The 24,174-nt window shown below is 36.5% G+C and overlaps 1 pseudogene; it reads right to left on the bottom strand.

The window, feature by feature from the left end:
- Nucleotides 1-267: 267 nt before the first annotated feature.
- The window catches only part of LOC131272966 (vomeronasal type-2 receptor 116-like), a 64,397-nt pseudogene continuing 40,490 nt past the window's right edge, over nucleotides 268-24,174 (bottom strand).

The following is a 24,174-nucleotide window of genomic DNA, read 5'->3' as shown; positions in this document are numbered from 1 at the left end:
GAATATGTGTAAATTTGGTAATTACACACACAATGAAGGCAGAATATCCATATTCATCTCTGTATTTGAGGAACCAAATTATGTAGTTTAGATTAAAAGTAATTTAGAAGGCTGAGAGATGTGTTTCTGAACACTGACAAACTGTACAAAATTCATGTGATAACTGAAGGAAAATTACATTATATTTCTATCTAATAACTGAAAGCAAGCATTTGGTAGATTTTTATCAGGCCCTCTATTTGTTATAGGAAAAATATGAGTTAAAAATTAAGAAGACTTATTACCCCTAGAATGTGTTTGATACCTTAAACCCTGGTGAGTGTTCCTATCTGGCTTTAAAAAAATAATATAGCACTTTGGGGCAAAGATGCAGCCTAGTAATCCAGCACTGGAAGCCAAGATGGAGAAGATCTCCACAGCTGCCATGACCTTCCCCTTGGTGCTGTGGTAGACAGGGAGGAAAGTGACCCAAACACTGCAGAACACCAACATGCTGAAGGTCAAGAACTTGGCTTCATTAAAGGTGTCAGGAAGGTTCCTGGCCATGAAAGCTACAGTGAAGCTCCCGAGAGCCAAGCAGCCCAGGTATCACAGGACACAGTAGAAGGCAGTGGGTGAGCCCTTATTGCACTCAATGATGATATAACCAGGCTCAGAGTGTGCATCTTTATCAACAAATGGGGGAGAGGTTCCCAGCCAGATGCCACAGAGTGCCATCTGGATCAGGGAGCAAATGGGAATAACAAAGTTAGGTGCTCCTGACACCAAATACTGCCTCGTCCTTCTCCTGGGAGCAGTGAGCTTGAATGCCAGAACCACAGTGATTGTTTTGGCCAAGATAGTAGACACAGCCACAGTAAACACGATTCCAAATGTGATTTGTTGGAGGATGCAGGTGGCTGTGTTAGGGCGACTGATGAAGAGTAAGGAGCAGAGGAAGCACAGGATGAGGGAAATGAGCAGGATGTAGCTGAGGATCCTGTTATTGGCCTTGACTATTGGAGTGTCTCTGTGCTTCACAAAGACCCCAAGAATAACAGCGGTGAGGAAAGAGAAGCAAAGAGCTGTGCAGACCAGAGCCATCCCCAAAGGGTCTCCAAAAGCCAGGAAGGTTACAGCTTTTTGAAGGCAGTGATTTCTCTCACTATTTGCATACTGATGATCTGCACACTTCACACACTCATCCATATCTGGTGAGAAAAGCAATGTGTCATCAGCTCAGGTTCAGTAATTTTAACTTATTTACAAGACCCCAAAAGAAACACATTGGGTAGTTTTAGCCATTGTTTCTCTGTGTGCATTGACTTCATATAACTGTGTGCTATAATCTCTATATTTTTCTTCTGTTACGCAGCCCATCTGAAGCACCTTTCCTAAATTCAAATAATTACATCTCCTACATCTTCAAAAATGCTAACTTGTTGACATGTAACCTAGATTCCTTCTGCTTGGGTACTTTGACCCAATACTATTTTTGTGAGATTCTTCTATGTCACAGTATGCAAATACAGTTTCTTTTTACAAACACATCTAGTCTGCTAAACATTCATTTTCTCTTCACTCTGCACCCATTACCTAGTAAACTCTACTAAACTTTTGACTCTGGAGATTTGATATTTCTAGAATTCTATTGCAAGTAATATAGTACAATCTCTTTGTTTTTGTAACTTCCATATTTCAAGTGTGTAATATTTACAAGTTTCTTTCAAGTAACACCATATCTCAGAAATTCATTTTTTCCTTGTGGCCGAATAATATTCTCTGATGTGCAAGTTCCATATTTTATCAATTTAGCTATGATGGACACTTGGATTATTTCCACATGTTGGTGTTATGAATAATGCTGCTACACACATTGTACACAATTACTATTCTGAGAACCTCTTTTCACTTTTAATGTAAACCTAGAAGTGCATTACCAGATCATATGGTGATTGCATCATTAAATTTTTGAGGATGTGCTGTAATGCATTCCACAGGGACTGAACTACACTACATTCTCATGAATGGGTGTCTAGAGTTCCAATTTCTACGACTCCTCTCCACCACTTGTTATTTTATATTTCTAAAATATAGTGGTCTTTTTAAAATTGTATAAACTACTCACTTATATTGCTGGATAGATTTCAATATAATAATACATCATATTTTATTTACACATTTTACTGCTGATAGAAGTTTAAATGCTTATGGGTTTTAGTTATTACCAATAATGCTGTTCTGAGCATCTTTGTACATCTAGTACAAATATCATGCTCCATTACTGGGTAATAGACTATATAAACATCTTTGTAAATAATGCCATACTGTTTTATAAATGGTTACACCAGTTTAAACTCCAACAAACAATATTCATTCCAGGTGTACCTTTTTCTGTCAGAACCTTAACATGGAAGTTGTTTAATTTTTGCTATTATGAGGAATGTTTTTAGCTTTTTTTTTTTAAAGTATTTCTTTTTTTTTTTAAAGATTTATTTATTTATTTATTTCCCCCCCTCCCCCGGTTGTCTGTTCTCTGTGTTTCTGTGTCTATTTGCTGCGTCTTGTTTCTTTTTCCGTTTCTGTTGTCCTTAAGTGGCACTGGAAGTGTGGGCGGCACCATTCCTGGGCAGGCTGCACTTTCTTTCGTGCTGGGCAGCTCTCCTTATGGGCGCACTCCTTGCGCATGGGGCTCCCCTACACGGGAGACACCCCTGCATGGCACGGTACTCCTTGCGCGCATCAGCACTGCACATGGGCCAGCTCCACACAGGTCAAGGAAGCCTGGGGTTTGAACCATGGACCTCCCATGTGGTAGACAGGTGCCCTAACCACTGGGCCAAGGCCTTTTCCTGTTTTTATTTTTTTTCACCATGATTTTTGTTTGGAATTTCTTGGTGCCTAGTTAATCTGAACACTAGCTCATCTGTGCATTGCACATTTCAAAATGTTTTTCTGAGAAGAGCCTGTGCACAAGTCAGGCCATTTTTATTACTGTATTTTGTGTCTGTCTTCTGCATTTGTAAAAGCATTCTATATATGTCAGATATGATTTCTCACTGGCTAGATTTATTTTACATATTTTATCCTACTTTGGTTGTTCCCTTCTATTTCTAATTTGGTCTTATTTTTGTTGTTTAATTTTAAATATTGAATGAGTGCTGATTTTTATTAAATGTTTTCCTGAACTTTTTGAAATGATTGTTTCTACATTTCTGGGGGTTCATTTACTGAATTATTTTGCATAAAACAAACTTCATTACAATAACTTCTTTACGTAATATAGCTGGATTTGGATTGCAGCTTTTCTTTTTAGCAAATAGAAGTTTAGTCTCAAGAAATAAAGTGATCTGTAAATTTGGTTTCTTGCAAAAATTTTATCAGAATTTGGTACCAATGTTAAACTCTTCTCATAAAATTAAATGTGAAGTCTTTTTCACATTTTCCTAGTATCTGGAAAAGTTTGAGTAGATAAGTATTCTTTTTTCCTTGACAGTTTGTTTGGATTTCTCAGGAAAGTCATAGACTTATAAAAACTTTTTGAGAAGATATCTCATTTTAAACTATGGTTTAATATCCTAACAAGATATGAATCTTTTCAGATTTTCCTTTATTACTGGGACGTATATGGTAATATTTATTTTTTTTGGAATTTGGGAATTTCATTTCAATTTTCACATAAACTTGAATGAATTTATTTATACTATCCATTTCTGATTTTAAAAATTCTGTACATATTTTCCAATTTTAAATCATTTATTATGTAATATTTCTTAATTCATTATTCTACTAATTTATCAGTTTTGACTTTTATTAGACAGCTTTGAGTTTTTATCCTTTCATATTTGTCTTTCATTACATTTTATTTTCATAATTATTATATTCTTTTATTTTATATTTATTCTACTGTTCTTATTTTAATTTGTGATACTTATAACTTCAGATTTTTACATTAAAATATATATACTAATAGTACACACACACATATATAAAATTTAGGATGATATATTATATTCAGAGGATATCTTTAGCTGCATTACCTGAAACTTGAAATGTGGAAATTCCAGTTTTATACATTTTATAAATCTTATTGTGCTATTTACTTTAAACCATGGTTTATTCGTGTAATTCTTTACTTTAATTTTTTATTTTTATATTAAAATATCTTTTTAAGGTACATATATCTCAAAAAAATGGTACATTAAAAAATATAAAAGGCTCCCACATATCCAACACCTCCCCCAATACTCCCACAACAGCATAATTTTTCATCATTGTGGCATATTCATTGTATTTGGTGAGTACATTTTGGAGCACTGCTGCACTGCATGGATTAAAGTTTACATTGTAGTTTACACTCTCCCCCAGTCCATTTAGTTGGTTATGGCAGGATATATAATGTCAAGCATATGCCCCTCTAATATCATTATGGACTACTCCAAGTCCTGAAAATGTCACCACCTCTCATCTCTTCTCCCCCTTCCCTGTCCTCAGGAACTACCATGGCCACTGTCCCCAGATCAATGCTACAGTTTCCTCCATTACTAGATGCAATACTTCTATAGCAGAATACTAGTAAATTCACTCTAATCCATATTTTATTGCTCCAAACTGAGGACCCTGGGTTGGTGATGTCCACTCTGCTGCTATCTTGAGATGGGGTTTAGATCCCACATGGTTGATGGATGTAATTCTCCTGCTTGGAGTTGGAGGCACTCTCAGTTCCCTGGTACAGTTGTTGACCATCTTCACCTCCCTGTTAGCTGACATATGCAAGTCCAGCAAACCAGAGAGTAGGCACGGCTACTCTGCTGAGGCTCAGAGCCCAGCATGTACATAACCAGTCCAGAGATTAAAGTCCTCTGGATAAACACCAAATCTAGGCCAACTATAGGTTCAGTAAAAGTGAACAGAAGAGGCATGTGTAGAAAGTTCATATCTGAGTACAACTCCTTCATACACAGGAACACAAATTCCAAAGTACGGTCCACTGATAAGGCGCTGGACTCCAGAGCCAATTTCCATGATCATAGAACCTGTGTTCTCTGTAGTTCTCAGGAGCACCTGTAACTGGGATTGTATCTGCTTGTGCTGTCTCTGGGATCCTAATGATGTGGGTATTAAGATGACACATCTGATGACCTCCTGACACTTTTTTATTTTATTTATTTATTTTTTATTTTTTTGTTTGTATTTTTCTAAAGACAAAAGTTTTACTTTAAGTCATAAGTAGTGAGCTTTCAAGATACAAGGGATGTTCGCCTCAACTCAAGAAGGACGAGAAGAGCCTTCTCTGCTCTGGGGTGAATGCCAGGAAAAGGATGGAGGGTGAGGAGAGTGGAGAACACCAGCTGAGCAGCCTCAAGGCTCCATGTGTGCACAGCTCTTGGAAGTTCTGGGGAATCACAGGGTCTGGGTAAGAGCGGCTTCCTTCAGTGATGGGTTTGTCTTTTTTACACACTCTTTTTCTGGATTCCTGCCAATAATCCTCAACAAGCCTGACTCAGTTCACTGCTCTCAGGATAGTGTAGGAAAGAGGGTCCTGAGGCCAGAATTGGAACCTTCTCTGTTACTCCAAAGAGCAGTGTGTCTGACTCCCAGTTTCATACCCCATGAAATTAAACGTCAGCCTGCAAGACTGCTAAGGACCCCCCCCTTTTTTTTATTGTTCTCTACCTTTTCCCTTTATTTTTTTAATTTTTTTATTCTTTTTTTAAAATATTACATTCAAAAAATATGAGGTCCCATTCAACCTCACCATCGCCACCCCACCACTACCCCCACAGCAACACAGTCTCCCATCATCATTCCTGATACTTTTTAAAAGACTCTTAGCCATATATACTCATTTGTCTTTGCCATTCCCCCTTTATTCAAGGCATTTTTCTAGTTGCATCACCAGTTAGTGATTGGTGGTAATCCATCTGTGCCACAGAGGCTCATCCCCGGTAGTCTTGTCCCCTGGTGGGGGGAAGGTAATGAATTTACATGCTGAGTTTTGCTTAGATAGTGGCCACATGTGAACAATTTGGAGGCTCTCAGGAGGTAAATCTTGGGCACCTTGCATCTCTAGGACTAGTTCAAATTTCAGGCACACAGGCCCATAAGAATTGTCATCAGTTCTTTGTCCACAAGCCTCTCCTGTTACTTTTACCAGAACTGTAGTTGGTGTTGGAATTTAAGGTACACCCAGGGGACCTGAATCTCTGGACTGATCATGTGATAGCCGCGCCCTGAGCCACAATAGACTTGCAACTCCTACACTCTGGTTTATTGGACTTATCCCACTCAGCTACCCAGGAGGTGAAGAAGGTCAACCACCACACCAGGGAGCCAAGAGTGCCTATGACTGAAAGCAGGAAAATTGCATTCAGCATCAAAATGGGAAATCTAAGCCTCCTCTTGATATAGATGTTGAGTGGACACAACCATTCTAAGGTCCACAAGATGGAGGAATAGAGTATGATTTAGAGTGGACTTACTGATAATCTATTCATGAAATATTGTGATTAGTAATCAACAACATATGGCACTGGTGTGGAGAAAGTGTCATGGTGGCTGGGGGGTAGGGAGTGGGAGGAAGAGATATGATGTGGGGGCATTTTCAGGGTTGGAGTTGTCCTGGGTGTTGCTGCAGGGACAGTTACCAGACATTATATGTCCTCCCATGGCCCCCTGGGTGGGCAGTGGGAGAGTGTGGGCTATGGTGTGGACCTTTGACCATGAGGTGCAGTGGTGCTCAGAGATGTATTCACCAAATGCAATGACTGTCTCACGATGATGGAGGAGGTTGTTGTTATGGGGGGAGGAGTGGGGTAAGGAGGGTGGGGGTTATGGGGACCTCATATTTTTTTAATGTAATATTAAAAAATAAAGACAAAAATGTAACTTTTTATTATTTATATATCCTTAAAAAAGACAATTTATTAAAAAAGAAAGAAGAATGAAAATATAAAATTATACCACAACCACCACACCATGGAGCCTAGAGTGATTACAACTGAAAATGGGAGGATTGCATCCAGCATCCATGTGGAATCTGAGCCTCCTCTTGACATAGAGGTGCAATGGACACAACCAATCCAATGTCCACATAGAAGAGGTGGTATTGGATTGGGAAAAGTGGACATGGTGGACGATGGGTATAGGGAAAGGCAGGAAGAGATGAGAGGTGGAGGCGTCTTTGGGACATGGAGCTGCCCTGGATGGTGCTTCAGAGGTAATCACCGGACATTGTAAATCCTCACAGGGCCCACTGGATGGAATGGAGGAGAGTATGGGCCATGATGTGAACCATTGTCTATGAGGTGCAGAGGTGCCCAAAGATGTACTTACCAAATCCAATGGATGTGTCATGATGATGGGAACGAGTGTTGTTGGAGGGGGGAGAGGGGGGATGGGGTGGTGGGGTTGAATGGCACCTCACATATATATTTTTAATGTAATATTATTACAAAGTCAATAAAAAAAATTAAAAAAAAAATTATACCACATCAAGTGTTAAAAAATTGCTGTGTTGATTTTTCTTAGGATGTCATTGAGTTTGTCAATAAGTTTGGGTAGTATAGACATCTTAATAATGTGTCCGAGCATGTAGGGTATCTTGGAGAATGATCCATGTGCACTTAAGAATAATATAAATCCTGCTGTATTTGGGTGTAATGCTCTGTATACATCTATTAGGTCCAGGTCCTTTAATATATTGTTCAAGGTCTTTGTTTCTTTACTGATTCTCTATTGAGTTATTCTGTCCAAGGTGATAGTGGTATATTAAAACCCTGACTATAATTGTAGAGACATCCATTCTTTCACTTAGGGTTTCCAGTGTTTGTTTCATATATATGAAGGTGCTCTAATTATGGGCATAAATGTTTATGATAGTTATTTCTTCTTGAAAGTTTATCCCTTTCACTAGTATGTAGTGTCCTTGTTTGTCTTTCATGATAGTTTTGCATTAAAATCTATCTTGTCCGATGTTAATATGGCCCATTTTTGGTTATTGTTTACCTGTAAGATTGTTTTCCAGCCTTTCACTTTTAATGTCCTCGAATCCCTGGGTCTAAGATGTGTTTCTTGTAGACAGCTTATAGATATGTCTTATTTCCTTACACATTTTTCCAATCTGTGTCTCTTAACTGATGAGTTTAATCCCTTGACATTCATTGTTATAACTTTCAGGGAATTACTTTTATTAGACATATTTTCTTTGCATTTGTCTTTGTGATATGTTTGGGTTCTTTTTTTCCCTCTCTTTTTCTCTTCTTAGTTGTTCTAACAGTCTCCTTCAACTCTATCTCTCATGTGTTTTTTTTTTCTATCTTCATTGAGAATTCCTTTTGTTATCTCTTGAAGGACAGTCTTCTTGTTGGCATACTCTCTTAGTTTCTGTTTATCTGTGAATATTTTGACTCTCCATCATTTTTGAAAGCTAGCTTGGTGAATAGAGTATTCTTGGTTGGAAATTTTTTCCTTTTACTGCCTTGTGGATGACATATGACTCCCTTCTTGCCTCCATGTTTTCAGATGAAAAATCAGCACTTAATCATATGGAGCCTCCCTTGTATGTGATGGTTCTTTTTCTGTCACTGTTTTCAGTATTTTCTCTTTGTCTTGAGTATTGGATAATTTGACAAGATTATGTCTTGGTGTGGGCATTTGGGGATTAAAGTTGTTTGGGGTATGTTGTGCTTCCTGGACATGTTTATCCATCTCCCTCAATAGGTTTGTGATGCTTTTAGCCATTTTTTCCTCCTATACCCCTTCTGTCCCCTTTCCATTCTCTTCTCATTCTGGGATGCATGTTTGAGTATATTGCATTGTAATTTAGGTCCCTATGTCCCCGCTGTATTTTTTTCCCTCTTTTTACCAATAATTCTACTATTTGTTTGATTTCAGATGTACTGTCTTCCTCATCACTAATTCTTTCCTCTGCCTCTTCAAAACTGCTGTTGTTTGTTGATCGTGTATTTTTGATTTCTTGGATGGTACTGTTTATCACCATCATATCTGTTATCTTTTTTACATATGTTTAAAATGTGTTCTCTATGATCCCCAAGTGTTTTCTTAACATCCTTAATCTCTTCCTTCTCTTCATTAAATTGATCCATGTTATAATGTTTTGAGAGTTTAATTGGTTGTTCAATGTTCTGATTCTCTTCCTGGTTTTTAGCTTGTTCATTGGATTTGTTCATGTTTTCCTGATTTTAGGTATGGTTTGCAGACACCTGCTGCATTGTAAATTACCAGACTGCCCCCTCAGGGAGGATTCTGTTTCCACTTATCCAGGTTTTTACAAGAGAGATGACAAAGGTGCATTCAATCAGACACCATCTTGCCCCACTTCCTCAATAGTGTATTTCTTAATCTCCATATGTTTGGGAAATGAATTTTTGGTTAGACTATTCCTTTATATGTGCACATGGAACATTTATTCAAACTTACCATATATAAATGTGTACATGAACCTTTTTTCCACATTGACTAAATTCCATGTTATTTCATCAGTTCAACAGGTCTCAAATAACTGAAATAATAGTAAACATTTCAGGAAATTCAACTACATATTAATTATCAAAAAAAACTTAGAAATTTCCAACCATAGAAGTGATTCTAGAATTTAATATATGAATATATATAATTTAAACGTGTTAATTATATTATGTAAAGAATATTTAGCTCTTTTCTACATCATGTCTCAAACCACATACCGAATATTCTGTGAGATCCTGTCACATAGAAACTGTGTTTTGGTACTCTGAAATTCTGAAAATTATGTGCAGTGATTATTTCCTTTTATTTTATTTTATTTTATTTTATATATAATAATTTGGCCAAGATTTTATCACATCCTCCACTCTTCTTACATAATACTAATGTGACTGCCTCTGTGAGGAATTCCATCAAACCTTCCTCCCAAGGAAAGTACTGGTCCCTAGGACCCTGTTCAAATATTTATAGCATATTTGAAACATGGACAAAAATAGTCTATGTTTACCTTCCCATTTACCTGTGAACTAGAGGAGAGCAGAAACAGAAATTCCTCATTAAGACTTTGTTACTTCATCCTCATGTTGGACGCAATAGAACTAAACATTCCCTAAATCATTTCCAAACTTTCTGAACATCTGCTCTGTGTCATGAACAGTTTTAGACACAGAAATGGAGTAAGGTTAAAACACATTACTTAATTATAATCTAAACATTCTTTCAATCAAGATGGAAAGCAGATACTTGTAATCACATGTGTTAAATTCCAAGAGAGGCATGAAAGGTATATTAATTTGGTGCGGTCAACAAAGGTCTTTCCAGAAACTATTTGGCCTTCAGTGTGTCTCAACAATGACTCAAGTAAATTACTTAAGGGCATAGAAAGGGTGTTATATCAAAGGGAAATATTTTTATTATAAAAACGAAATTACTAAACAAAGGAAAGAAGAAATTTGTTTCTGTAGTTTTCCTCCAGATTCTTTCCACTACCTTGTGTGGTCAGGGGATATAAAGGAGAGGTGGGGACCTTTTTGAGGGCAAAACTTACCTGTGTCATTGGAAATCTCATTCTCTGAGCAGGGGGTGCAAAGAAAGCAACATGCTGCTTTTCCTTCTTGAAAAGTCTTCCTGAAACCAGGCAAACACTTCTTACTACATACAGAGTGGGGAGTCTGGGAAGAAAACCAGATACATGTTATTAACAGCTGTGTATTTACTTCTCCAACCATTAGATGGTTTGGGGTATTGGGTATCAACAATTTTAAATTTTAAGTGCCTAAATCAAATTTATTGATAAGATGTCAGGTTTATTTTATGATATGAAATAAAATAATTTAGAAATGTATCTTTAAATAAATGTTTTCTTTTCCCATCCTGTGGACAGTATGTGAGAAAAATTTTCTTGTGTAAAGGTAAGTGGTTAAACTAATAATGTGAACACTTACTTAGCAGGAAGGAGGAAGACAACTGCTGTGGAGGTTAGGTCAATGTGTTAACACAGCCAGTGTTTGATCAAGTAAACCTTGGGCTAATTGTAATAAAGGACACTTATCGACTTTAGTCATCAGTGAATTGACTGCATAGATGACTGATTACATGTACAATCAACCAGGGAGATTGCTGTCAGCAATGGATAAGGTTTTATCCGATCAATTCAGTGCCTTAAAATAAAAAGTGATTTCAGCATTTGGAGAGAAATTCCCTGTTCTTTGAATAGCCAATATCTCCTGTAAACTCCACCAAGGACTTTCATGGGACCTTCACCGGAATGCCTGTTTGCAGACTGCCTGCAGAATCTGGACATGTTCATCCCTTGGTCCCATGAGAGAACTATATTAACTCATTTACTATTTACAGATATCTCATGTTGATTATCTTTCTTTAGAGAACCTGCACTAATAAAATATCCATTGCAAGATTTTGTTACTTTTGTGTAATATTAAGTATTGTAATTGTGGCCTACTTACCTCGGAAAATCCTGTGGCCCATTCTATCATCTCCTCAGAAAGAGACAATTGTTGATCACGTGGCATATCTGAGTTAAAATGTCCTACTTTAACTTTATGTCCAAAACCTTCTGGAAAATTCCAAAAGTTGAGAATGTCATACCTAGCTTCAAATTTCCTTTCCTTATCCAAATTCACTGGATCACCAGCAGAATTGTTAAATTGGATGTTCTTCCGAAATGGATGTAGCTATAAGAGACACACCTGTGAGCAATTGTGCCCACTGAATAAGACAGATCACCAAGGTGGTAACATCTCTGATCCTCTGTCATCCCTGCTTCCTAAGGCAACTTTATCAGTAACATTCAATTAAGTAAAAAAAAAAAAAAAAAAAAAAAGAAACCGTAAGGTGGACTAAAATGTTATAGCATTTACAAAATATTTTCAGTAGAAAATTCCAAATACAATGAAATCAAAACAATCTGTGAGTGTGTGATATGAACAAACCTTAATAGAAGAATCAAATCTCAGCACCCTCAATTACTAACTGAATTCTCCCCAAGTAAGTTCAGCAATACCTGAAGAGGTTGCAGAATTAAATGATATGATTGATGTGCAGTATCTTACAGAGTGCCTAAAACTAATTCGAAAACAAGTTTGTTCCTGTTGTCATGCAAATGTTTAATGGAAGAGGTCTAGGTATTTTATATTAAAAATATTAGCAGGGCAGAATGTTGAGGGCTTTAGTAACATGAAACATTGGCATTGATTAATAACTCCTTCCATATCTGCTATCAGCACCTTCCTGTTCATGACCATTTCTACCTAGGTCTAGGTTTACCTCTTAGACAGTGAACAAGTAAACAATCTCTTGCTCTTTTGGAGAGACAACCCTAAACTTCTTGACTTGAGCATATGTTCCACACCAAGAAAGTCATGATTATGGCATGTTCTGAAATACACATATTGTTCAATGGAAGAGGTATTACCTGCCAGGGATAAACACCCAGTCCATCTCCATTTTCCACTTACTGCATTTCTAATCGTTGAAGAAGCATTTCATGAAGGCTCTGAGCTACAGCATACACCGCATTATACACATTGTAACTTCCTACTTTCATGTCCTTGTCAAACAGCCACCAAGGCAGCAACTCCAAGGAGGCATTGGGAGGACAATTCTCCAGAGTGTTACAATCAGATTCAGAAACCGAGCAATCAAAAGAGACGTACCACAATTTCGTGAGGTAAAAGTCTTCTGGGTATTTTGAAGGTTTAACTGTCTGCATGAAAGTTTTAAAATCAGGCAGTTCACCAATATTCTGTGAAAAAATGAGGGCCCCATGGAATGAATCAAGTAAAAAGTCTCTCTGGCTGGTGGTAAAATCCCATTGTGAGGTTGTAATCCAAACTTTCCCTATTACTAAGAAATTCCATCTCCAAAAGCTCAATCCCATTAGTGAGTCAGAGTCACCATAAATGAGAGTCACATTCACTGTTGATTTTCTGATCCGTAAATGATATTGCCAGTCTTTTGAGTAATATGACCTCTCAGTGACAGGAATCATTTCCAGAAAACCTGCACAGATTCCCTTTTTGTCCATCTCTTCTCTCAAGTCCCATAGGAACTTCACACCTCTCTTATCTTCTGAGATGACCAGTCCCACCCAGTTCCAACTAAAATGAAGCATCAGTGAGACCATGCCAAGAGCCAGAGATGTGTCCTTGGGGGTAATCTGATAGAGAGATGAAAACTGTCCATCATCACTCAGTTGTGGGTCGTAAAGGCCATAAGCAAGCTAAAGGGGAAGGATTAAATAGCCAGTATGAGAAAGAGAATTAGTCAGAAGCACAAACTCAGCCCAGATGAAAATTAAGCAATGTTTTAAAGAGGAAGAAGGGAAGACTTGCTCTTTTTATATTCTAATCATCTCCCAATCCCTGAGAGAATAATGGAAATTAATTGATCAGTTTCAAGGGTCTAGGAAACTCCTTTGTCTCTTACTCACCTGACCTCACTTATGTTCTGGGAAAGGATATGTGAACATCCCACCATGTCTCTGTATACTAGCTGTACCCTTTGAGAAATGTGTAAACACAATTCCCTCTTTTGACCTTTTCTTTTAAGGTCACTGAAAATAGCAAAGGAAACATTAATTCATCTTCCCTCTAATGAGGTTCACCTGTGGAATTTTGTAGAGTTCCAGCAGTGTCCCAATCTGGGTAGAAACTGCCCACGTTGTTCCCGTAAGGGCTGCTATAGACTTGGTCTCTTTCCTGCAGGTGTAATTAGGGAGGTCCTTGTCCAGTCCTGATTGCCAAATAATGAGATTCTCCAATGTTGTCTGTTCACTGTGTAGTGAATTGTACAGATCAAATCCCAAAGTAATGTTGGGTAAAAGATGGGGGTTCCTGTTGATCTCTTCAATTGCAAAAATCAAGGCCAGAACATACTGGTAGTTCTTGTTCTCAAACCTGTGTGGAAGGCAGAAGACTGAAATCATGATTATCTTCAAATTCAATTAAATGCCCAAATTCAGGTTGAAAGCACAAGTAGTCTCATTCTCGATGAGTTCTTCTGAAGCCTTAGAAATGTATCTAATTCAAAAAGAGCAAAAAGGTATTTGATTGCTATGATTGAATTCTGCTTCCTTGGAGGAAGATGATACTGTTTACAAAGGAAAGTGTAATGAGTGATGAAATTCATATAGAATTTTTAATTTATTCTTTATATCAGGAAATAAAAAAGATTTTTTTCATATTAATACATTATTAAATGATTTATATAATGACAGTATTATTGTCATGAAGTTGAAGTTAGAGTAATTCCAACTGAAGGTTATATCTCTTCAAAAGTTCAGTTCCAGTGCTTAGGTAGAATTGGATGTGAGAGACAGAGGGGCATAACATCTGCATGGTGAGAAGTGTCCACAAAAAGAATGACAATCAATTCACTGAAGGCTCTACCCCATCAAATTTTGGATCTGCCATCTTCCAACATCAACAAACTGAGAAGAATATTAGAGCACAGTATAGGAAGAATCATGCAAGGCAGGAATATTTGAGAGAAGAAAAATAATGAAGTGTGAGTTTTTGCCTAACTATACCTAATAGGACTGGAAACAATGTAGTATTGTAAAGGGAAAAGTGTTATGATGTCTAAAAGGTCTCTTAACCATTTCTTTATTAAAATATTACAGAGACAGATAAAGTAGATACAACCCCAGTAATTGGTTCTTCTGAGGGCTACAGAGAACCACAGGTTCTATGGACATGGCAGGTGGAATTCAGTGCCATGTCAGTTGGCCCAACTTTGGAGTTTATGGTTCTGTGTGATGGAGCTGGAATCAGACGTGATCTTTTCCCCAAGCCTCTCCTGTTACTTTTAACAGAAATATAGTTGGTGCTGGAGTTCAATATATACACAGGGGACTTCAATCTCTAGACTGACTATATGATAGCCAGGCCCTGAACCTCAACGGACTTCAGCTCCTACACTCTGATTTATTGGACTTATCCCACTCAGCTAACATGGAATTGAAGAAAGTCAACCACCACACCATTGAGCCAAGAGTGCCTTCAACTGAAAGCAGGAAGATTGCATCCAGCATCCATGTGGAATCTAAGCCCTTTCTTGATATAGATGTGGAGTGGATACAAAGATTCCAAGGTCCACAGTTTGGAGGAATAGAATATGGATTAGAATGGACTTACTGATATTCCATTCATGAACCATTGTGATTACTAATCGAAGAAAATGTGGCATTTGTGTGGAGAAAGTGACCATGGTGGCTGCTGGGTGTGGGGAATGGAAGGAAGAGATGAGATGTGGAGACGCTTTTGGGACTTGGAGTTGTCCTGGGTGATGCTGTAGGGACAGTTACTGCACATTGTATGTCCTCCCATGGCCCACTGGGTGGACTGTGGGAGAGTGTGGTCTCTGATGTGGACCATTGACCATGATGTGCAGCAGTGCTCAGAGACAGTCACCAAATGCCGTGAATGTCTCATGATGATGGAGGAGATTGCTGCCATGGGAGGAGGAGTGGGGTAAGGGGTATGGGGGGTATATGGGGACCTCAGGTTTTTTGAATGTAATTTTAAAGAAATAAAGACAAAAAAATTACAGTCCTATTAACATTAATATTAATCCAAGATCTTCAGTTCTATTCCCTTCATATGACTCTTATTCTTTTCATCTTTATTGTTGATTTGTGCAGTTTCACTTCCTTAATCAATAAGTCATTTCTGGGCACAAATGAAATTCTTTACATTTTTATTACCCAGCAAAAGAATTTCCAAGAAGAATGAAAATCTGCTTTCATTTCAAAAGTCCTTTTTTACAGACTTGATTAACACAGTAATAGGTATTCCATACTGTACATTTCACCATTAGACACAGGTTTCCAAATGTGCTCAAAAAAAACAAACTTGGTAAACTTTTTTCAAATATAATTTATATTTAATAGATATATTTTATCATTTGGGAGAGAAAGGTTGAAATTTCTCACTATGATGCCTGATTTTATATCTTGTTTCTCTTTATTGTTTATTTATTTGAGGCTACTATATCTTTATGTATTTATAATAATTGCTTTTCCTTTGTGCAGATTTGAACATTTTATTATTATGAATGCACCATTCGATTCCTAAGGATGCATTTTTTCTTCACCCATCTATAAATATACTTACCTATGGTTAATTATGGCTCTTATCTTTAGTAATCTTTGGTATCTTTGTAACTAATTGCATACTTTGGTTTTCAAGTTTTCATTTATTTCTTTAAATGTGTCCTGTAATCACGTTTTACAAGGAAGTAGGATAATAAAATCTCCTATGGAAAACATTGAATTACCCTGAAGGAAACTCTTCTAATACATAGGGAAAAAAACAACATGCAGAAAATAATATGAAACAATCTTTTAAAAAAAGACTATTAGCAAATTAGATAATTTCCTATCAGTCTTCACTTTTCTGCAATGATTAAAATGTATGCACTCATAGAAGTTGATAAAGCATTAAAGAAAATTGAGCATGTAACTGAATATATTTGTTAGGAGAAGAGTATTTTAATATGAATAAACACACACACAAAAAAACACTCAAAATCAGAAATTAGACTCTGCTTATATGGATAGATATTGAGTAAAAATTGGAGGTGGCTGAGGGTGAGGTAATGAAGGATCACCCCCATTCAGGGGCTGATCTGCACAGGCAGATACTCTCCCCATTCCAGATCTGAATGAGCCAAAACCATTAGCCAAGTTTGCTGATGCAGAATGTCATATGCCTCATGTATCATGGGATGTAATTTGCTCGATGAATCCCTGAACAATAAGAATTTCCTTTAAAATCAAGGTAAGGATAAGGCCTGTTAATTTCAGGATTGCTTTGTACCTTACTGGAATTGCTAGCGATTAAATAACAGGCAAATAAGAATGGAAAGAAAGGAGCAAACCACAATCTTTTCATGGTAGTAAGATGGGTCAATGGGAAACCCAAGAGGAAATGTGAAAATTGTTTGTAATTGATAAGGAAGTAGTCAACCGAATATATACAACTGTTAATGGCATTTAAATATAATATCAATAATTTATTAAAGCTTTATGGGAAATAGATATGATAGCAATAAATTAATAATAAATTCTTTAATATTATTAATGGTATAATATTGGGCAATTTCATTTATGCATTTTAATATAATAACAATTAACATAATCATGATCGATTATTATTAAGAAATTTATTAACAATAAATTCACAGTAAATTTACCCATAAATCAATTCCTCTGTTACCAATGAACAGTATCATAAAGATCTATTGAGGAATGTAAAAGCATCAAAAAACAGGGAACTGGGTTTAATTCTATGGTTGAGCACCTGCTTCCCATGTATGAGGTCTCATGTTCAATCCCTGGCACCTCCTAAAAAAATGTCACAACTATGTCAATGGTCTGCAAACAAACATGCTATAAAAGTTTAGTAGTATTATGATGGAATTAATGAAAATAGTCCAGTAATGATTGAAGTGATGAATGCACACATATGTGATTATACCAAATATCATTGATTTTTTATGAATTGTATGCTCCATGAATATGCATCAATAACATTGTTTGGTTTAAAAAAAGTTAAAACAATTAAACATTACAAGTTACAGGGCCCAGAGGATGAGAAGGAGAAAGGGAATTATTTTTTAGTGGGTGAGGGTTTTCTATTAGAGATGATTAAAACCTTTGGGTAATGGATATTGGTGATGACAGCACAATAAATGTGAATATCATTAATACCACTGTATTGTACACTTAACAGTGCTTAAAATGGAAAATTTGGATGATTTGTATATTAGTATAAACTATTTTAAAAATTTATTGAGATATTTATAAGGTAATGTTAATATGGCTTAAGAGGTTTTCTGGAAGGATGGTAAGTTCAGGAAATTAGTGAAAATAATTGAGAATGCTAAGGGGAGAATATGACAGAAAAACCAATAGTTGCAATATTTTATTAGGCAAAATATTTTAAATAGAATCGAAGATATGGATATAGCACCAGGACAGAATATAAAATGGAGAAACAATCTGTGTTTAAGTGACTCTTCCATGCATTATCTAGCTGGTCTTGAAAAACAGTACAAGAATAATGACCTTTTTGAATAGTGGTGAAAGTAAATAATTTTGGAATATAGAATTGATGTTATCTAATTCATACTTGAGGCAAAATCTTTCCAAGTCTCAGAGGAAAAATTAAATAGTAAAATTAGCACATCTATTTTTCAAACCATAGACTAGGGAGACCTGACCAAAAAGGCACACAGAATAAAAGAAATTACACCTAAATTTTACTTTAAGTGAAATTTCATGCTCTTTTTTACTTCAACATATGTTATAGAAAAATATTTAAAACAAGCAAGAACAAAATAAAATGAATTTTTAGTGAGCAAGTTCTTGTTAATTCCAATAAGAAAAATATTCTTAAAAGGTGAAAAAGCCTGTACATGAATAGAAAAAATGGTCAAAATCCTGAAAGGCAAATCATCACACCCTCCAAGCTTGTGAGCAGTGAGCACTGTGCCTGCTGAGACTAGTGAATATGACTCCCAGGTGAAAAAATCTTATATATTTGCAAGTGCATATTACTGTCACATCGGGATTTATTTTCAGACAAAAATTAAAAAAAAAAAAAAACAAATCTGTCAAGGTGTATATTTTCCTGAGGTGGTTTGAGTGCCCAGCAGAGTGTAAGAAGGGAAGCAGTTAGTGCCTCCTACTCTGTCAGACACAACACCACTCTGTCCGTCGGTATTAAAGTGTTCTTAAAACAAGCTGGGACACATGAGAAAATCTGGCCTTCTACACCAGGAAATTCATGTCAAAATGTCCCGGAATGAAACAAATTGAACTGCACTGAAAAACAGCAATCACCAGCCTCCTTCAGAATTAGGTGTGTACATCAAAGACATTGACAACAATGGGACAAATCTGTTTTGAAAATTATGAAGAGGAAATAAGCAGGGAAGCATTGGAGGAGTATTAAAGAATGAAAGATAGGCAGACAAATATCCAGAAACGAAAAGAAAGAAAACTTAGTTGCAAAATTTTTCAAAGGAGAAAAAGGTCTCAAATTCCTAATCTTTCCATCCCCTGTCAAAATTTTGCTCAGCTTCTTGCAAATGATATGTATCTGGCACTTTCAAAAAAGCATTAACCCATTATTTTATTGTGTGAAACTCCTTATTCTCACGTGAGCAGAAACTATTTGCTGGAATCCCCGGAAATTTTTTAATCAATTTTATTGAAACGTGTTCCCTTGAAGTTTCATTTCATCAATTCATTAATTAGACCGTCAGATATAGATCTTGCAGTCACAGAAATCTACAAAGCAAAGTAGTTTAAATGCCCACATGAATGAGAATGAAGCTGGAGTGGAAAATATCTCACAAATCATTCATCTCTTATCCCTAGACTGGCAGGCAGCTGGAGGATGCATGAAGGAACCCTGACAGGTGATGATACAGAGATATTTCAAACAGTAGTCAGATGCCTGTTTTAAGAAGTCTGTCCATGCATGGGGGACACAGGTATCTGGGGCATCTTGGTAAGATTATTAGCATCTATACTCATGGGGAAAGAAAAATGTGCAAACCATTGTTTGGGGAACAGACATATTTTCCTGTAACCACTTAGCAAAGCTCTAACACCAGTGGATTGCATTTCTAAAGAATATAACTTGATCAACTGCTTGTGGTGCAGAAGCAGAGGGAAAGGCAAGGAGGGTGTAGTTTTTTGGAGAGGGTTGTCTCACTTGGATTCCAGCACTGGAAATGAACTAAAAGGAAGAAAAATATAATATTCATTCCCACAGAAAAACTTCCAGTAGAAACAGAAAAAATAAATTACATTCTGGGATGTGAATAATAAGTGGGATGGAGAGGACAGATAACGTGGAGTATGTTGATCAAGCCACCTGCAAATTGCCTAGGCTGTTTTCATTGTAATAATCAAGCAGAAAATGAGTTCAAAAGCACTTACCGTTTCATATAGACTTCCTTGGTGGGTTTTGTGCTCCCATCGTATGTTATAAATGTATAAAGGGGGAAAAAACCACCTATAATCAGATCTCCTTCCTTAAATACACTGGGTTTCATTCTGATGAAGCAGGCAGGATAAGTCAATCACCATGCTGAGAGGGGAAGATAAAGGAGCAGGAAAATGAAAATAAATGGGTACATCACAGAAATGTCTCCCTGAATCAGAGCCAAAGCTTTAAGTCTGTGCACAGGATTTAGCAGACAGAGCTGAAATGGAATCTGTAGCCTGAAGTATATATATATATATATATATATATATATATACACACACACACACATATGGATGTTTGTGCTGGATATTATTATGACCTGGAAAGGGAAATCTAATTCCTGGAATGACGTCTTTTTATTCATCTTTTCCATATCCTCAAAGACAATAGGGGGAACTGGAACATATTTTGCCCTTGGGCTCTGCATCTGAGGTCCTGCACCCAGGTGGAAACCAATGGTTGAAAACATGTTTGGATTATCCTCTTCACCCATAGGTGCTATGATATCATCAAGTCCACGGATAATAAGGCTCCAGGGACAACTTTCTCTCCAGGCAATTTAGTCTAACCTTTGTCAGTGCAGCAGGTCTAGTCAATGAATTGGTGTTCATTGCATGAGAACAATGATGTGTCATGAAGGACTCATGTTTGTCAAGATTTAGGCAAGAGCATCCTGGAATCATGCACTCCAGAGTCCATAAAGATGGGCAGCCTAAAACATGTAGGTCCCAGAGTAGCCACACAATACACCCGATATGGCAGACATAAGCCTTCATGCCATACAATGGATCACAGCCACCCACAAATCAATGTGTCACTGCCTGGATAAGCAGCAGTCACGCTAAATTCAAATCTTGGAAATCAGTAGCTTAAGGACAATGTTAAAATAAATGTGCATTTGCATTATGAATTCCTAAAATGTGACAACCTTCAGTCCTTATAAAGCATCCTAAACCCATAGGTTAGCAGGTTATATTGATTCATTCCTCCACCTCCAGATTGGTTTCCTCAAATATTTGTACTTTTGGGGGAACATGGCCTTACGTAAGAAACTCTTGTCTTTTCTTAACATAAGGCAGAGAAACATATCAGGAAAGCATCCCCTACACTCTATGATATCAAACATTGATGACACAGGCAACGATAGATTTCTATTACCACGATGTAAAAAATAAAAGACTTAAGGCAACTGACTTGGAAGGGAATTTGAAGATGTGACCATCATGCAGGCCCATACCCTTACAAGGCAGGGATTTTAAGTGTTGGGAATACCGCACAAATTTATGGTCTACCACACTCAAGCTTGCCTCCTCTGACTAGAGGTAGTAATGATACCTAAGGCTTCGGATAGTAGAGCTGACAAAGCCCTAGAAACAAAAAGACAACCTAAACAGACAACAAGGACTTATTCCTTATACATTCCAGGTAGGAGTGAAGGACACATATCACTGTGTTCCAGTGTGGCCTTTTTCTAGTCATAGAGGCTGGTAAGTTCTTTGCAATATTTGAGGATATGTAGGGATGGACATTATGACGAAGATTGCATTTATGTTTGTTGTCCAAGAGTTCAAAATTGGAAGAAAGAGCTATCAAAAGGCAAATGCAATCATATCCAGGTGAACCTTCCCTGGTAATATTGAGGAGCAATGTCTCCTTTTCCAATACATGATGGACAGAAGAAGACCTACCATGTAATCACATTTTTCTCTTCTTAAATCCTGGCTTTGTGGCTGAAATTTCACTTACTCTACTTTGCCAAGAAGAACTTGTTGCTTGGTTCTAGATAATCTAAAGGAGGCTTATGTGGAAGAGAGTGGTATCAGTGATTGAGACTCCAAGCATTGACAAGTGACTGTGGAAAAAGTTTATGAATATGGAGCAAGGCATTTTTTTTAGAAGAGTGATAGCTCTAGAATCTGAAAGGAAGATAAGAACCTTGAAATCTTCTGAATCAGGTTTAAATAGAGTTTTCAGTGTGTGAGCTTGGAGTTATTTTTTACTTTATTTTTAAGAAGTTTTAGATTATAGAAATGTTAGAGCAGAAACATGGAGGGTATCCATGTGTCCTTCTACCACCCCCATTCATATTTTCCAATATCAATAGCATCTTTCATTAGTATGGAGCAGTTATGCCAATTGGTGAATTCATACAGAAGTATTGCTACAAATCACAGTCTATAGTTTGCAATATGGTTTTCAATTTGCACCATACAATTTTGTGAATTTTGACATTTATAATGGTTTGTATCTGTCTTTGAAAATTCATGCAGAACAATTTCAATTTCCTCAAACTTGGGGAGACAAATGCAAGCACATACAGCAAGTCTCAACAAATTTAGATATATTGAAATTACACAAAGCACTTTTTCTGACTACTGTGAAATGAGGCTGGAAATCAAAAAGGGTCGAGAACATAATTAGAAAAATTATATGGAAGTTAAACACACGCTTACACAATCAGTTTGACTTGGAGGAACTCAGCAGATAAATAGTAACTACCACAAATGAAAATGAGAAAAAACATAAAATGTATTGGATGCAGCTAAATTAGTGCTAAGAAGGCAGCTCATTGCCTTAAATAAGTACATTAAAAAATAAACAGCCAAAAACAAAACCTTAACTACACAGCTTGAGGAAGTAGAAAAAGAACATCAAATTCAAAGCATGCAGACGGAAAGAAATAATGAATAAAGCAGAATTAAATGAAATTGAGATTAAGAAAAATTAGAAAGAATAAAGAAAATGAAAAATGATTCTTTGAAAAAAATTATAAAATTGAAAATCCCTTAGGTAGGCTAGGAAAGAAAAAAAGGGAGTTGATGCAAATAAATAAAATCAGAAATGAGAGAGTGTATATCACCACTGATCCCAAAGAAACAGAGTATTATAAGAGGATATATTGAAAAAAATTATGCCATTAATATGGACTATTTAGATGAAGGGTACAGATTTCTAGCAAGGCACATCAAACTACATTGATGAAAGAAGAAATTCAAGAAATTCAAGAACTGAGCAGTCCAATCACCAGCAATGTGATTGAAAGAGTGATAAAATTCTGTCTATCAAGAAAATCACAGGACCAGATGGAAGGATGGGCAAACTATATCAATCATTCCAGAAAGAAGTAATACTTATCCTGCCTAAAATTTTTCAAGTTTTGAGAAGAGGGAACATTACCTGACTCAGTCTATGATCACATGACCATCTCAACAGATGCAGAAAAGACATTTAACAACACACAGCCTCCTTCTTGATAAAACCACCTCAAAAGATAGGATTAGATGGAAACTTCCTCACCATGATAAAGAGCCTATAAGAAAACCCCATAGCTATCATCATACCCTATGATGAAAGGCTGTAGGCTTCCTCTCTATGATCTGAAAACAAGACAAAAATGCCACTGTCCCACTCATGGTTACCATTGCATTAGAAGTACTTCCTTGAGCACTTAGCCAAGAAAAACAAATAAATGGCATCCAATTTTGGAAAAGACAGACTTTCATTAATTGCAGATGCAATGATTCTACATGTTGAAAGCCAAAAAAAAAAAAAAATCTGCAGCATAGCCACTAGAGATGATTAAACAGTGCAGTCAAGTGGCAGGATATATGAGCAAGAGGCAAAAATCAGTTTTTCTGTGCAACAGTAATGAGAAACCAGAAGATGAAATTTTAAAAATTCTATTTCCAATAGCAATTAAAAGAATTAAATATCTAGGAATAAACTTAAGTAAGATGTAAAGAACTTGTAGGCATAAATTACACAGCATCCCTACAGCAAGTGAAATAGGACCTAAACAAATGAAAGTATATTTCATATTGACTGATTGGAAGACTAAATATAATTAAGATGTCAGACATTTCCAAATTGACTTATAGATTTAACCCAATTCCAATAAATTTCCAACAACTTATAAACAGACTTGGAGAAGCAAATTATCAAATATATTTGGAAGTGTAAGGGGCCCCAAATAGCCAAAAAATTTTAAAAGAAAAATAAATTGGATGATGTTACTTGAACTTAAAATACAATACAAAATTACAGTTGTCAAAACTTCATGGTAGGCAAGCACCAGCTGGTGATGCAATTAGAAAAAGACCTTGAATAAAGGGTCAACTCAGACAAGAGGAATATCTCAACCTACAGGTAATGTCAGGTGTTAAAATCTGCTTTTTGACTTTGAATA

This window comes from Dasypus novemcinctus, chromosome 30 (assembly GCF_030445035.2).
Source record: "Dasypus novemcinctus isolate mDasNov1 chromosome 30, mDasNov1.1.hap2, whole genome shotgun sequence".
NCBI lineage: Eukaryota > Metazoa > Chordata > Mammalia > Cingulata > Dasypodidae > Dasypus > Dasypus novemcinctus.
The sequence above is the reverse complement of the archived record's forward strand: the minus strand, read 5'-3'. Positions and strand labels throughout refer to the sequence as shown.